At 37.3% G+C, this 15413-nt stretch overlaps 1 protein-coding gene across 1 annotated transcript in view; it reads left to right on the top strand.

The window, feature by feature from the left end:
• Positions 1-15413, top strand: part of SEMA5A (semaphorin 5A) — a gene marked incomplete at both ends in the record, with an annotated part of 362797 nt that overhangs the window by 154050 nt on the left and 193334 nt on the right.

Raw genomic sequence — 15413 nt, 5'->3', positions numbered from 1 at the left:
TGTATGCTTTAATTAGGCTTGCAGACTTCCTTATCTTCCCAGATTACTAGAAACGAGATCAGAAGTTGGCTTATAATGAACCAAAATTTCAGTATTGATAAATATTCAATGTTATTGCTAGTACTTAAGGCTGTGATGCGCCAAGCACTTTTAATATTCAGAATTCAGGCTGCCTACTTTCACCTTATGTGACACTCTCAATATCCTGGCAAATAATTTGGGTTAAGTCCTGAAGATTCTTTCTTCAGGTTTTTCTCAGCCTTTGTTGAGAAACGTCAAGACACAAAGAGAGTCTTCGTCTCACACTGGGAAGTGTGAAAGCTTTAATAATGAAAGAGACAGTAACTACTCTCGTGGAAACTTGGAATTCAAACTTCTCAGCTACCAACCTGAAACCCATGTAAGAGCCACGAGTGTATTTACCAAATGATTCCCAGAGATTTACAGGCCTTTCAGATAAGTTTTGTTGGAACGATAGAATCCTAACTGTGATCCCAATCATCCCAACATGTTGTATGGGATTACCTCAGGTGTAATTGAAGTAAAGTGATTTCTGAAACTTTAGGGCATGTGAAGTTTCTCTAATTTACATGTGGTGAAAGAAATATTTTGAGTAGGATTACAGGATATAAAATTTATGAAGTTAGTGATTAAAAATTACAGTATTTTGAAGCTTCAGATCTTTGAAGCCTGAAACTCTGTTATGACTGAGGGAGGTAGGAACAAAAGTGAGAAGAAAAGTAAAAGTTGTGTGAAATCCTTGCAAAACAGAATGCTGGAGTTTCACAGGAGAAATAAAGCATACTGTGGTTTAACTGGTTAATACTGTATGTGCTAGTTAACCTTTGTTTGCCGAGGGACTGAACATTTTATTTACAGACGGAAGACCATTTAACATTTTTTTTTCTTCACACAACTGTTGTCATCATAATAATGTAAAAACCCAGTTTAATTCATGTTGCTCACTGATTTCTTTGCATGGACCAACCTTTGTAAAAATATGCAGATGTTTCTCAAGCTAATACACTATGTTTTCACATCTGGAAAAAAAGGCTAGCTGTAAGAAGCTTTCAGTGTAGTACAGTAACAATACTTATTGTTTGTATATATACAATACAATTTGTGTATATACAATGTATATATACAATACAAATATATACAATTCAATAACAATGCTATTCAAAGGGCTAGAAACAAGACAACCTATACACCTGTTGTTTAATTATTTTAGAAAATTGCTCAAGCTCTATCTTTGCTATCGTGTGTCTGAAGGAGGAGGAAAATTGCTCACTCTTCCTTATGCACAGCAGATCCATCCAGCATGGAAGCAAGGATGATTATTGCAGTTTGCATCCTCCTTTTCTACTAGTTTTCAATTATACTTTTATAACTGTTTATTTTCTTTACATTGATGCTCTGATTTTTTTTTTTTAGTTTGATTCATCAGTTTACTCTTTCTTATCTGGAAAATATTTCCATTTCTATCTGGAAAACAAAGGGAATGCCTAAAACTTAATCTTGACCGTTCAGTTATTTTTGTATAAACAAGTTTTTTGTCTGTCATGCTTAATTGTCTGTTGGAATGTGTCGTTAGTTTGTCCACACACTGCTATTATGAAGATAAAGGCTTCATGTTACGTGTAACAAACTGGAACAGTAATAATCATTTAGTTATAGCAAAAGCATCTTTGAAAATACTTTGTTTACAAATTTCTGTATATTTCTTTAAAAGGTAGGCATTTTATAAATAAAGTATTATTTTGGAATATTATCAGACATTGCACTATTATCAGATACTGTTTTGTAATAGGTAACCTCTCTAAAAAGGAATAAAGTAAAATAACGACTCCTTGTTTGCAAAGTTTTGCAAAAATTACCTTGGGCCAAAATATGTGTATGCCCAGTTTTCTACAAGTGTATACCTGGAAAATAGTTTTGAAACACAAGATAACTTTCCTTGAAAAAAAGCCCAAAAAACCAACACAAAACCAGACAGCCACTTGAAATGCAAGTTCTCACAAAAGAAATGCAGAACAGAGATTCGGGTATTAAAAGGGTACTGTTTCCATCAGTTTAGTGAAAGTTAATCCCTTGTAAAAGTGGGAGTTAGAGAGCTGCTAGATTGCATCAGACAGGATGTGTATCTAAACGTGAGCTAGGACTATGCAGTGAGACATCATTGCCCATTGTGGGTACATCAAAGTTGTAATCCCACATGTCATGGTTCTGTGCTCTGTACTTTATAGGAAAAGCCTGTTGTTTTAGTAAGCAAGTTTCATATGATAGTGTCTGTAGCAAACCACTATTTGATGTGTCTCAGCAATTTCCTTTGTGTAGCAGAATAAAGAAGACTAAAATGAGTGAAAGCCTTTTAAGCTCTTGCTAGAGAAGCCTAAGAGTCAAATTGTTCAAAGCTCTGTTGGAACAATGTGTGCATAGCGATTATGGATTGGGAAAGAAACAGTCATTGGGCTGTGGTTGTAGAAGGACAAATATTTTATACCTCTTGCTGCTGTATAGTAGGCTCACAGACATAGAAGGCCTGATTCTGCACGGTTTGGTTTTGTGAGTTTTGCTTTGTTATTGCTCACCTCAAATTACAGTAAAATAATCCATAAAAGCATTGGCCAAGATGCAAGCTGGATTTCCTGAAAACTCTCTTGTATTCCTTAAAATATAAAAGCAGAAATCTAAATAGTAGTGTTTAAATGAATAGATTTGTTTGCAGAAATGATTTTCAAAAGGATACCTAGCCACTGTCAGGATTAACAGTGGGGCTTTGACATAATGTAGAGGATGACTCTAACAAGTGTCTATTTTTCACCTCTTTTTTTTTTCAAATTCTTTGAAAGGAGAGCTTCTAAATTCAAACATTTGTTTGTGTCTACCTACATGACAAGTTTGCTGATGTATCTGTAAAGAGTGGAAAGCTGATACATGCTGGCTTGTAAAAGTGCTTATGCCACAATTGCCCAAAACATTTTTACAAGCCAGCGTATATAAGCTTTTCACAAACCTGATAGAAAGTATGCATCTTTTCTTCATCCATAAAATGAACTTCTTTACAAACTCAGATTGTTAAGGCATTTATAGGGCACACGTTTGAGTTTGCCTTTCTCAGCTGCATCTTCCATCTACATCTATGAAGCCAATTCTCAGTTTGAAATGCCCAGAGGGTTGAATATGAGCCTACTCCACCGGCTCCTGTCGTTACATAATTCTCTGGAGATTTTATTTTCATGCTGAATCTGCACATCTTTCAGTTAGAAATACATATACCTCAAATTACATTTTTAAAGGCAATTTTAGCCCCTAGTTTACTGCAAGATTCAAATTAAATTCTTTATGTAGGTTAAGAAGGTTGGAGGTTCTTCTTCATGTGTTTTATTCAACTTCAAATTTTGGAATCTTGAGGTTTGGGGGTTTTATCTATCTATATATAGAGAGAGAGGGATAGATAGATGTATGGGTATATACATATATATACACCCATTAATGAGGCATTCAAGGAAGTAAAGCCAAGATTGGATCTATGAATTCTCAGGAAACAGAGCTACTTTGGAGAGTGAGTTTTACCAAAGGGAGTTCTTGCTGATGTTTACATGTGTCAAGAGTGTCTGAAATACCTGTTACATATGATAGTTCACTTTTATATGAATCATTAATGGCTAGATGGTAGGCTAAATAATGAGTTAAGTAAATTATAATATACTTTGAATATATACTCTAGTTTATCTAGGTTAAACAAAGAGGGAATACAACTTCATGATTGAGGTTTTTTACAAATAAATTCATATGTATAACCTGAAACACTTCTATAAATTTTTACAGAATATAGTTTTTCAAAAATGCTTCATTTTTTTTTAGAGGAGTCAAACATTTACCAGGGTTGTAATCCCATTTTCAAAATAACAATTGCTCATTATTATTATAAACTGAGATCATATTATGTCTTTTGTGAGAGGCTTTCATAACCTTTGTCTTTTTGTCTGAGGTGGTATTTGGCCCAGTCTAGAGAGAATGGTGTTCCAGTAGAGGCACAAATCACTCAGATTCTCCTTACAGTTTGTTTTTGAGATAGTGCCCGAGTTCCCTTTGCTGTGAAAAAAATGAAAGCTTGTAAGAAGTCATGATGTAGAATCAAATCTTTAATTTATGCTGATATTAAAAACTTTCAGTTATAATCAACAACAACTTGAGATAAAGGTAAGAAAGCTGTGCTTTAATCTTTTAATTTCCTTAATTTGTTGAGTTGCCAAATAAACAGAAGCCCTTAAAAGGCAGCTTGATGCTTTTTCTAAAACTTTCTTTCACCATACTTCAGTCCATTTATTTCTTGTGTTGTATGTTGCTTACTGTCATTAGTCCTGTAATAGATGACTGATTTGTGAAATACATGAAAGAAACCTGATGAATCATCATTTTATTATTGGGTGAAGCTACCTGTGCAGAAAAGGAGGTGCAAGAAAAATTTTCTCTGATTTCACACTTGAAGGCAACTAACCTGAGGGTGTCCTTAACTTGTGACAGCCATAAGTTGGCAATATTGAAATGCAAAGTAGACGGAGATTTAATACTCCATTTGGGTCTAAGTGGGGAAAAAACCCCAAACCAAACAAATAAAAAAAACCCCTCTGTTGTGTTTTACTGTGCTTGGTATGTACTTAAGGGTGAGGGAAATAGGGGTATTCCTCCCTATTACAGATATTTTTTCCCCTTCTTTATGTGAAGGGGGCATGAGCCACATTATTTCTGCTTGGGCCCTTCATGTTTGTGCCTGGGATGTGTGAATGAAAAATGGAAAAGCAGAGTGCATAAATTAGTGTTACTTTTGATGTTGTTCCAAGTTACTGGAAAGCTTGAAATATGAGGGAGCAAATAGTGCTCATAAAACTTTTCCAAAGGAGACTGAGACGAGTAAGTTGCAGAGTAACCAAAAGGTGGTAGAGGTGCCAACTTCTGCTTCGGTGCTAGGGATGAGCAAAACTTGAGGAGGTATTGAAGTGTTACCTTTTTTTATAAGGTGGTGCTGAGAGCAGTGTTTAAAAAAGAAAAAAAAAAACCCCAAAGTGCAGTACATCTGCCTATCACAATGCCGTTTCTCTACAATACCTCTTCCTCCTTTTAATACCTTTTCTGATAGCAGACTGTTGAACTTTATTATATAGCAAGTCCGCAAGTAATTAAATTAGACAATTGGGAATTTAAAAAAAAGTTAAGAAGTATTTATGAAGTCAAAGCTAGTCCTTTGTGGCAGGTAGAGGTGGACTTGGCTGCTTTTACATCCATTCCAGTTCTTTTATGTCCTTTCCGGTTCTTTTTCTGTGACACCATTAGTATTTTCATTACGTTGTTTTCTGCTCGCAGAACAGTAGTTTCTGACCAAACTTATAACTTGACTGAAACCAGAAAAGGATGAATTCGGCTAGCAGTGTGTAATTTCACATATGTCTAATCTTTACCCAAATGAACTCTTTTACATGCAGCTGAAAGGGGCTTCCTCAAGCTAGATAAAACGTGTTAGGTCACACAAATCCTGATTTTTGCTCTGTAGTGAATTTGTGGGGAAATCGATTCCTAGCAGACAGGGCTCCATTTCTGCTGAAAAAAATTTTGCTACTGAAACAGCTGGTGCTCACCGGTTCACCTATATATTAATGCCGAAAGATGGCTACTATTCTGAAACCATCTTTGGTTGTATTTGGCCAAGTACTGATTCACTCTTCATTCTGAATATTCTTTCCATGCATGGGATTTTTCTTCTGAATAGGTGTAGCTACATATATTATCTATTTGAGGGGTTTTTTTGTGTGTGATCTGAGTTTTTATGCAAGTACATTACAAAACTATGTAGTGAGCATATGAGGTGGCCAGTTGGATGTGTGACTCCTCTTCTGCTCATCTCTGCTTGTTATTCATTTACACCTGGCTTCTACATAATTGGGGGTTTTTAGTCTCCAGAATTTGTAACTGTCTACCTTTCAGTACAGCTGAAATTTGTCACGTAAATTTAGAGAGAGTCTAAGTGAAGCAAAAGAATATTGGCAAATTGGCAAGGTTTTGCTGCTGCTGTGGCTTATCAGTGTGTGTCAGTATTTTGGGAGATGGAGGGAAAGAGAAGAAAAAGAAAACCAGGCAGAGATGTCGTTGTTTTTCATTTATTTGCTGTGTCTGTCATTGTTTTGTGCTAGTACTGAAATACAACTGCAAGTGCATTTCTAGACAAATGAATCTGAACACATCCATTTAGACAGACAAGTTTAGCTTTTTTATTTCTGTTTTTTCTTTCTTACCTCTCCTTGTTAGGCTGCATTTCTTGTGCGTTTACAATAATTTTCTGTTCTGGTTTCACAGTAAAGAAGAAAAATAGGTACTAAATTTTTTTACTTCCACTGGAGCAAAGCTCCTCATTTCTTTAGGTATTAAACATCTGTGTTTTGTTTCAAAGATAAAGGGGAAGCCTGGATCACCTGAATATATAATATGAATTCATTTGTTCTTATGGGAAATAGAGGTGATATCAAAAGGTATGTGCGTACATTTTACAGCAGATATTCATGAAACAACTGATGTGGATTTTATAGTGGTATAGTTTATCCCTTTCTGAGAATTTTTCCTGGTATATATGGTGGTCAACTACACTGCATTACATGCACTAAAAGTAGCTGTGGAAACGTCTTTTCCTAAGAAGGTGGCACTCATGTTTACATCTTCACAAACGTGAGTATACCGGTACAGCTGCACAAGATGCTAAGTAGCATCTGTTTGAAAAGAAATCAGGCTGCTGCTTTTCACATACCTGGACTGTATAAAACCATGGCATACTTAACTAATTCTGGACTAAAGCAGTATTCTGTGACAACAGGGCAATACTTGTGGAGGGACACAGACTCTTCTTTGAGAATTAAGCCTCCTTCTATGTAGCCTCTATACTAAAAAAGTGCAGGATTAGTATCAGATTGTGCAGAAAATACTAATATGTAGACTGAAAGACTGTAGATTGTCTTCATTCTTATATTGTCTTTGCCCAGGTGGAGAGTCTGCCACAAGCAGTTGCTGATGGAGAGTTTCAGCTCTTTGGCACCAAGATGCTACAGTGCTGAGCAATTTAAGAGGGGTGCAAGATGCAGTATGCTTTGAAAGAGATTATATCTGTAATACGGTATCTGCAAACATGATTATTGATTTTTTGCTTACAGACACTGATATGGAACTTCATTGTCTGTTCTGGCCTGTAACAACCAATTTGAGTTCAGCCACAGTTTGTGTGCCATGCATATTCAAAGACTAGGCTTAAAGACACATATTTTCAATCACCGAGAGGATTGTGTTTTCCAGTACTGCAGAGATCAGTTCAACAGTTCTGCTAGGCTAATGGACATAGATGCTTTTGAGTAATTCTACATACAGGAGGTGTGTTCAGCTTACACCTGTATGTTAGTGATCATCAGTACATAGCATAAGGGCACTGCCATTGCTTGTTGACCCATGAAATTAAAAACCCACAATATTTAAACTGAGAATAAAAGAAAATGGGTGGAGCAGCCTTGTGTCACCTTGCCACTAGGCAGAAAAAAATAAGATACACATCTCAACACTGAGCTCTAAGTAGCCTTTGACACAGTGCTGTTAAAGGATGCATCCAGCTGCTGAATTATGGGAAGAACTGGCTGTTACCATAAGGCAAAAAATTCTTCTCCCTTCCTTAGGGAGAAGAATCCTTCTTCCCCACCTTAGGGAAGAGGTGGAAATTTTTCAATCTCAGGAGACTAGTTTTTTGCTACTGTGGTTAAGGAAGAGCACGATTCTGAAGTATTCAAGGAAACAAAACAGCCATACTGAGGGTGAGAAACATGGACACTGTTGCTATAACCTAAGGAGAAGGAAAGATCTGAGGAACCTGCAACAAGAACGCTGGTGGGCGAGGAGCCCATGCAGAGGTGCATAGGAGGGAGGGTCCGGCTCTCCTAAGTGGTTCAGGGCACAAAGGGAGGGTCTGTGCCGCTTCAGGCATGTAACCTGCCCGGTCGACACTATGAGCCTGATGTAAGGTGTGGATTGTTGCTCCTAAATGTTTGAGAGCATAGTTAGTCATAGCATAGGAAGCTAGTCCTGGTCTGAATTGAAAATAGAGGACTAAAGTTGTTTTGAGTTTTATTCTGGTAGCCTTATCCAATCTTTTCGGATACCTTTTTTATTCATTTTGCCTATCATTTTTCGACTGCTTTTTCCTTTCCCTGTTTTTAGTAGATTTTCTCTTCTCTCCTCTTTTCTTTTTTCTCTCTTCTCTCCTCTTTTCTCTCTTCTCTCCTCTTTTCTCTCCTCTTTTCTCTCCTCTTTTCTCTCCTCTTTTCTCTCCTCTTCTCTCCTCTTCTCTCCTCTTCTCTCCTCTCCTCTCCTCTTCTCTCCTCCTTTCCCCCTCTTCCCTTCTCCTCCCCTCTCCTCCTTTCCCCTCTTGATACTATCTTGGAGATAAATTAATCTGTTAGTAAATATTTCTTACTGGAAAAAAATTATGAAGTTGAATCACACTTTTCCACCATTTTGGAAAAAATACAAATCTATGCTATTATATTTTTATTACTTCCAGAGCTTTTAAATTGAGCATTTTGAATTAAATGCTGTGTCTGGTACTTGCACTTCATATTGGTTTCTGTTAATTACATTTAATTACATTACTGTTAATTACATTTAAATATGAATGAGAGAATGCATTCATTCTGAAGCCACATTGATTAGAAAAGGCAGTAGCTGTTCAATATTTGTACCCGCCATTGCTTTTATAATACCTGTCAGTGGAAGTCCTGCTTGTAAGGGTGATAGCCTTAGGCCCACAAGCTCCAAGTCTTTGAGTAGATATTTTGACAGTTCTGTGCCTCCTCATGCTCATCTCGGGGAGATGAAATGATGAAAGGTCAAACTGTTCCTTACTTTTTTCCCTGCCCTGAGATGAAAATAAGATCTAGTGAGAGAAGAGACTTTGTGGGAGGAGTAACTGCGGAAGCTTGTCTGCATGAATGTTCATACTTTTGCACACATTTTAATTTCCATTGATGAGATGAAAGCTTCTTCAGTGAAACTGTTTCTGATTCCTAGTTGCATTGTTATTTTTGTTACTTCAGTAGAATTTTGCGTACTGTTTTGTCTGAATACCTGGGCAGCTAACAAAAAAGAGAAAAAAAAAATCTGAATTAAGTTTCATACTGTCAAACGCACACAAAACCTCTTGCAATGGCATTTTTTCTTACTTTAATTATGCTAGGATTTATTAATGAAGCTTTTATAATATGTCAGGATGTGTCTGAAGAAACAATCCTCTAAGTTAATAGGAGATCAAAAATATGCCATCGTTATATTTATGAAGACTGCTCTAGGCATGATTCCACAGCCTATTCTCACATGGCTGTCAGTAATATTACTTATAGAGTATTGTGCTACTCAGCATGAGAAAATAAAGCTGAATGAGTAGTACAGAAGCCTTCATATGCATTGACAAATAAAAGCAGAGTGGAGAATTTCACATGCTAATGTGTATGTAGACAAAATCCTCCATAAGCTGACTTTTTTTTTTTTTTACATAATATGGTCCATACTGACAAACAGGAGGTGAAACAAAGGCGTCGGGAGACCTGCATGGATGCAAAAGGATCTCCCAACTAAACTGAAGCATGAAAAGGAAGCGTGCCAGTGGTGGAAGCAGGGACGGGTGAGCCAGGAAGGATAGAGTGACACTGTCCAAGCAGGCCAGGGTGGTATGAGGAAATCCAAGGCACATGTGGAGTTGAATCTGGTGAGGGATGGGAAGGGCAATAAGGACATTATTTTAAAAGAAATTAATCAGAGAAGAACCAACTGTTGTCCTGTTTCTCTTTAAGTTATATTCAGATTATACACTCTTTTAATACACCAGCCATCCAGTAAAGGAGGCTGAGACGGAAAGTTGAAACTTGGGAACTGATGCATGAAAAAACATGTCCAATTAATCTACAAGAAGAGGTTTGCTTTGTAAACCAAGAATATTATTTCACTAAAATTTGTAGTTTCATTGATTTTTCTCCTCCACATCCAGCTATGACACACAAAAGGAAGAACTGCTTTCATTTTTAATTAGAGAGGGGAAAAAAAAGGCAAGTCATTCTTATTTCTATAAAATTACGTGTAAAGCATATTAAGTTATTCATTGTACAGTTGCATTTTAATGTAGTTGCACATTAGCATAAAGGAATAAGGAAGGATAAATCTACCCAGGCAAATATTGAACAAATATTCATTTTCTCATCACCAAATTTGCCAAAACTTCATTAACATCTGTGATCAAATAATGGGTAGCATGATGAAAAGCTGGTTTCTAGAAGGTACATTCTCACTGGGACTTGCTAGCAGCAGAAAAGAATTAACTAAACAGGATGGAACAGAGGAAAAGAATGAATTACTGAGAATGAATCTGATCAGGCTGAGGCACTGTAAATGTATGTCACATCAACTCCAAAATACAAAACTCATGGACGGTGTGGTGCTATGGAAGGCCTGTCTCTGCTAATCACCCTTGTGTATCAGGAAAGAAAATGCATCTTTTAGCCTGAGAATGCAGTCATACTAGGGAAAATGCACCTTGCAGATAGAGTCAGGGAGATCACAGAAGGGAATGTTCCTTGTTTACTGCAAGAAGTAAGTAAAAATGTATTATTTGTTTTTATCTGTGAAGAAGAACTAACACCAGACTTTTTCAGAACAGCAGGTATATTTGCAGTGCTGAACATAACAGAAAGGATCTTGGAGTCCTTGCTGGGAAAACCAGCCATGCATAAACTCCCCACTGCTTCTAAATAACCAGCTAAAGAAAAAATACCAGAAAGCTGGAGCTAACTTTTTCCAAACAATGCACAGATTGAATCTTGTTTATGTAGCAAATCAGAGTCAAATAGATGAAAGAGCTTTAGTCGGTCCCAGAAAATGGAGTTCTGGAAGATAAAATCTGAGGAGAAAAGAAGATTAAAACCAGTAGTTTCTTCAAGAAAAAAATCTGGTTTGGCCGAATACATTGCAGAAGAAGCAGCCCTTTAAAAATGGCCACAAAATGGTCACAAAACTAGAGTATCTCTGGAAGCCAGCCAACATGAAAAAACATGAGAGAGAAAACCCACCCAGTCACCATGGCAGAGAAGGCTCATGGAGTGCAGGTGGGAGACAGTGTAAGCATACAATGAGCAGACTGAAGGAGAGAGGCTAACGCTGTGTTTACCAGGCTGATATGCATAATTTTCAGCCAAAATTCTTACAGAACAGGTGGTTGAGACTCTCCAGATGCACATCTCTACAAAGATCTGCAAATGGCTGTGCAGATCCTGGGTGCAGTCCTTCAAGTTTCCTGGATGAAAAACTGACTTTCCTAGTCTGCCGAGAGCTGAGCAAAGCCCAGAGATTGTCTGAACTTGCTTACAACTCCTAAATCTGCAGTCAGGGCGGCGTGTTGTACTTTGCATCTGGGATCACACAGCCCAAGACAGTCGCTGTTATCTGTAGCTGGCCTCTCAAATGGTAAAGACTGTTGCAGACGGTGAAATGGAGTACTTACTTAAAAATACCTTTAGTACCAAAAGTAGGAAAGGGAGAACTGAATGACAGAGCATCAGAATCAAGGGATTCCCAAATTGCTCTTCCTGTAGGAAAAAACTTGGATTTTCTCATGTATAATAGACTTAGCGCAGCTGATAAGCTTACCTGCTCTTCTTTTGTAGAGTAGGATGTAGCAGACATATATCAAACCCTCTTCTTAGAAGTTGGGTCTAAATTGGAACCTATTTCGGGGCCACAATTCAATAGCTAAATGTAACTAAAATAAAACGAAGAGAAATTCATCAGAAGACTACACTGTGTTAAACAGTCTCATTCCCAGAAATGCCCACATTTCTGACATAAAACAGGATAGAGCTGGCCAATGAAAATATGTAATGGATTAGAATACTAGAAGAGCTTAACTACTTTTCTGTCTCATTCAAAGGTAGTTTGTCATATCCCTGATAAATGTTTTTGATTGCCTCTGTGAAGTGGAACATCTCAAAGAAGCAAGTGAGAGCTGGAAAGTGAAATAGAGTTAATAGTTTTAACAGCCTGCATGCTGCCTTTGAGTGTAAGAGACTGGCTCATGTCTTTATTTGTCATCTGATTCACAGCATGAATTTGGACCTGTCTCTTCTGTAGCTTAATTGAGTTTCCTAAACAGTAGGATTCAGAAGACACTTTGTTTTTTCTCATTTTGCAGATATTTAATTCAAGCTCCAAGAAGCTTTTCTAGTAAAGTTGTACCAAAAGTTGGAGAAGATTTTGGGAACAGTAGTGATGGATGAAATTTTTTTTTTTTTTTTTGGGTGTCAAATCAACACTTTCCATGGATGTCTTTGTTCCTATTGTTGGAAAAGTCCTGTCCAGATTTAATGGCTTTTAGGGAGGGGAAGCCTGCAGGACTTCTCAGATGTACCTGTGGCATGGTTCTGGGGCCACAGGCTGGTGTGCTGTTAGTGCTGGCTAGTGTTTGTTATGCTGATATTCATGTGACATAGCTGAAGTTTTGTAACTCTTCTTCAGTTCTCTCATTTAGTTTATGTCTATTTTGAATAACTGGTAGACGGGTGGGTGGGTGGGTTTGGATAATGCTGCTCTGCTACCCTCACAGTACAGTGTAGACCTTGCTAGAGGCACTGTAGGGGTTGTGCACATATGTGGTATACCAGAGGTGCATTAATCTGGCTAGTGATGCTGATTGATGGCAGCATTAGCTGTAGAAGCATGGACTTCTATACAGACTGTGCACCAGACTTCCTAATATAATGGGACAGGAGCAGCAGATGTTTGTGTTAATTGAAGCATGTTGAGATATCCTTTATCTCACCTGTCTGTGGTATAGACATTGCTTTAAAATGCCTGTTGAACAGACAGTGTAATTACTGTGTGGCAGTTTATAAATACTGTAATTACTGATTCTGATGTTAATGAACTGCTATGATAGCCATGGGAATATTGGTTGTGAGTTCCTTTTCCTACTGGAATTTATTTCCCCTCCTGTTTCATTTTCAGAAGAGGAGGGCAAAGACAAATTCTGCCACATAGGCTTCAGAGCAGTCAGATGGTGTTTGGTATGAATCACGTCATAAAACAGCGTACCTAAATCTGCTTTTTCTTGTCTTGAAAGTAAATAGACTGTTACAGTTTCCTACAGCAAGTTCTAGAGAAGTGGATGGGCTTTTAATATCTGTCATCTGCTTGATTAGCAGAGACCTCTGTGATGTGCCTGAGACCGTGGAGATTGTTTAATTCTTCAGGACAGTGGAAAGCCAGGCCCTCACAGGGAGAGTGTTTGGTTTCTCGTATAAGTTCTGCTGCTGTTGCTGTTATTGCTACTGGGACAATTGGACTGCAAAAATAAGCTTCTCCTTGAAGAAATAACTTGGACAGGGGCCGTGTGCGCCTGTTTTTTTTTAAGTATGCATTATGCTGTGCAACTGTTCTGCAAAGTTCTTGCAAAGAAAATCAAAAAATGCCACCCTTACAGACTCCATCTAGGATATATTCTTCCCTTCCCTTCCCATGCCTTATTGCTAGTGCCAACAGTCTATTAGGTTGAATTGCATACTTGGTAATACTCAGAGAATCCTGCAAATAGTTTATAAAAATGAGCTGACTGATTGGAAATCTGATTAATAATCCTGTTGGTAGACAAAGAGAAAGCAGAGCTGAGGTTGCTTTTTCATGGTGGTGTCAACTCTGCAGGACTGTCTTGTGTAAGAATGAAAACATACTAGGTTTGGAGAACAGATGGGGATCTGAATACACACGAGCAATTGATTTATTAATCAGTAATGCTGGGGGTAGGTTGCTGCTTTTAGTAGGCATAGCTAGTTATGTCTTGACATGCTTTAGTATCTACCTAATGACTAGAAGAAATTTTCAGCACTTTTCCTTCTTTCAAGAGGCTTTTAGCATTGTTTTACAGGACTTGAGGATCAATACTTATAAGAACAGAAGCTTTTCAGCTGTCCCCATGGGTAGCTATTACCTTTCAGAAGAGAAGGCATGTAACATTGTTCATATGGGAGCATCCTCCCGATATGTCAGTGGCAAGCCTAAATGTTTACTGTCTCTACAAATTTTGTGTCTATTCCAAGTTATTACTTTTTCCAGGTAGAAAGTATGAGTTTTTACAAAAAAGACACATTAAATGCTAAAAGTAATGTTGTAAGGCTTCTCAGCACAGATTGATTTACATGTAAACTTAGCAGCAAAACATAGTTAGGCAATATTTATCTATTTCTAACATTCTTTGTGTAGTTCAAGACTTATTATTTCTGTTCAATATTCAACATTTCTTATGTTAAAGAAAATTCCATTTGAGAAACCCTCTTTCTTTGGTTTAAGAATATCCAGTGTCCCCATAAACCTGAGCTGAATGTTTCACTTCTTACATTATAGTAAGATCTTTACACTTTTTTGGCAGTGTGGAGAAGTTGAAACCATTGGTGAGGAGGAAACTTCACAGTCAAAGCACTAAGTCCAAATCTGAACAAGAATTATAAGATTAGTATAATGAGTGTAGCACAGTGTATACTAATATCAGCAAACTTTCCATAGATTTATACGATACTGTTTGCAATATGTTTGTTCTTCTCCCTTGCTCAACTTTCCATGCAGGATGGCGGTAGGGGGGCACTCATTATTGTTTTAAGGTTGCTTATGAAATCCTTCTGCTCAGGTTCTAGACCATTTATTTTATGGAATGATGGCATACAAGTACATAACCTGCATTATCAGCTGCACCTTTTATAGCAAGGTATTTAAAATACACTGTTCAGACAGCTTGCTTTCAAATTTAAATTCTGTAGGTTTGAATCACAAAATGTTGTGTCCCAGATACCTTTTTAAGTTCAATAAATTAGGAATTTATGGGTCCCTAAATGTTAAAGTTTAGAGACAAGTTCTCTGTTCTCCTATTTGAAAACTATAATACCCTGACAGCATGGATGGTAAAGATTAGAGGAATGATGATGATAGTACTCAAATGTTAAACTTTTTATTCAACAGCTGGATGGCTTTCTAGGAGCTTGCCACATGCCACTGCCTTCTCTTCTTTCCACTGTTCATTAAAATAATTTGCAACGTGTGAAAGATTAACTTGAGGACATGAAAGTGTGCTCATCTTTTTCTCAAACTTTAGTCTTTCATGATATACTGAACGTTTGAGCATGTAATCCTGACAGGCAAAATTCACATTTATGTCAAAAGAGACTTTACATCTGCTGCATCAAGAAGTCTGGCTACTCTGCTGCCAGAGGAACATATAAAGAACAGCCTTATGTTGGATGTCTTTTCCTTATCATTTGGCACTTCCAGATTCATAGACAGAATCCTAAATCCATTAT

Source organism: Phaethon aethereus (genome assembly GCF_964289735.1).
Source record: "Phaethon aethereus genome assembly, chromosome: 2".
Classification (NCBI taxonomy): Eukaryota; Metazoa; Chordata; class Aves; order Phaethontiformes; family Phaethontidae; genus Phaethon; species Phaethon aethereus.
This window is presented reverse-complemented; position numbering and strand designations above follow the sequence as displayed.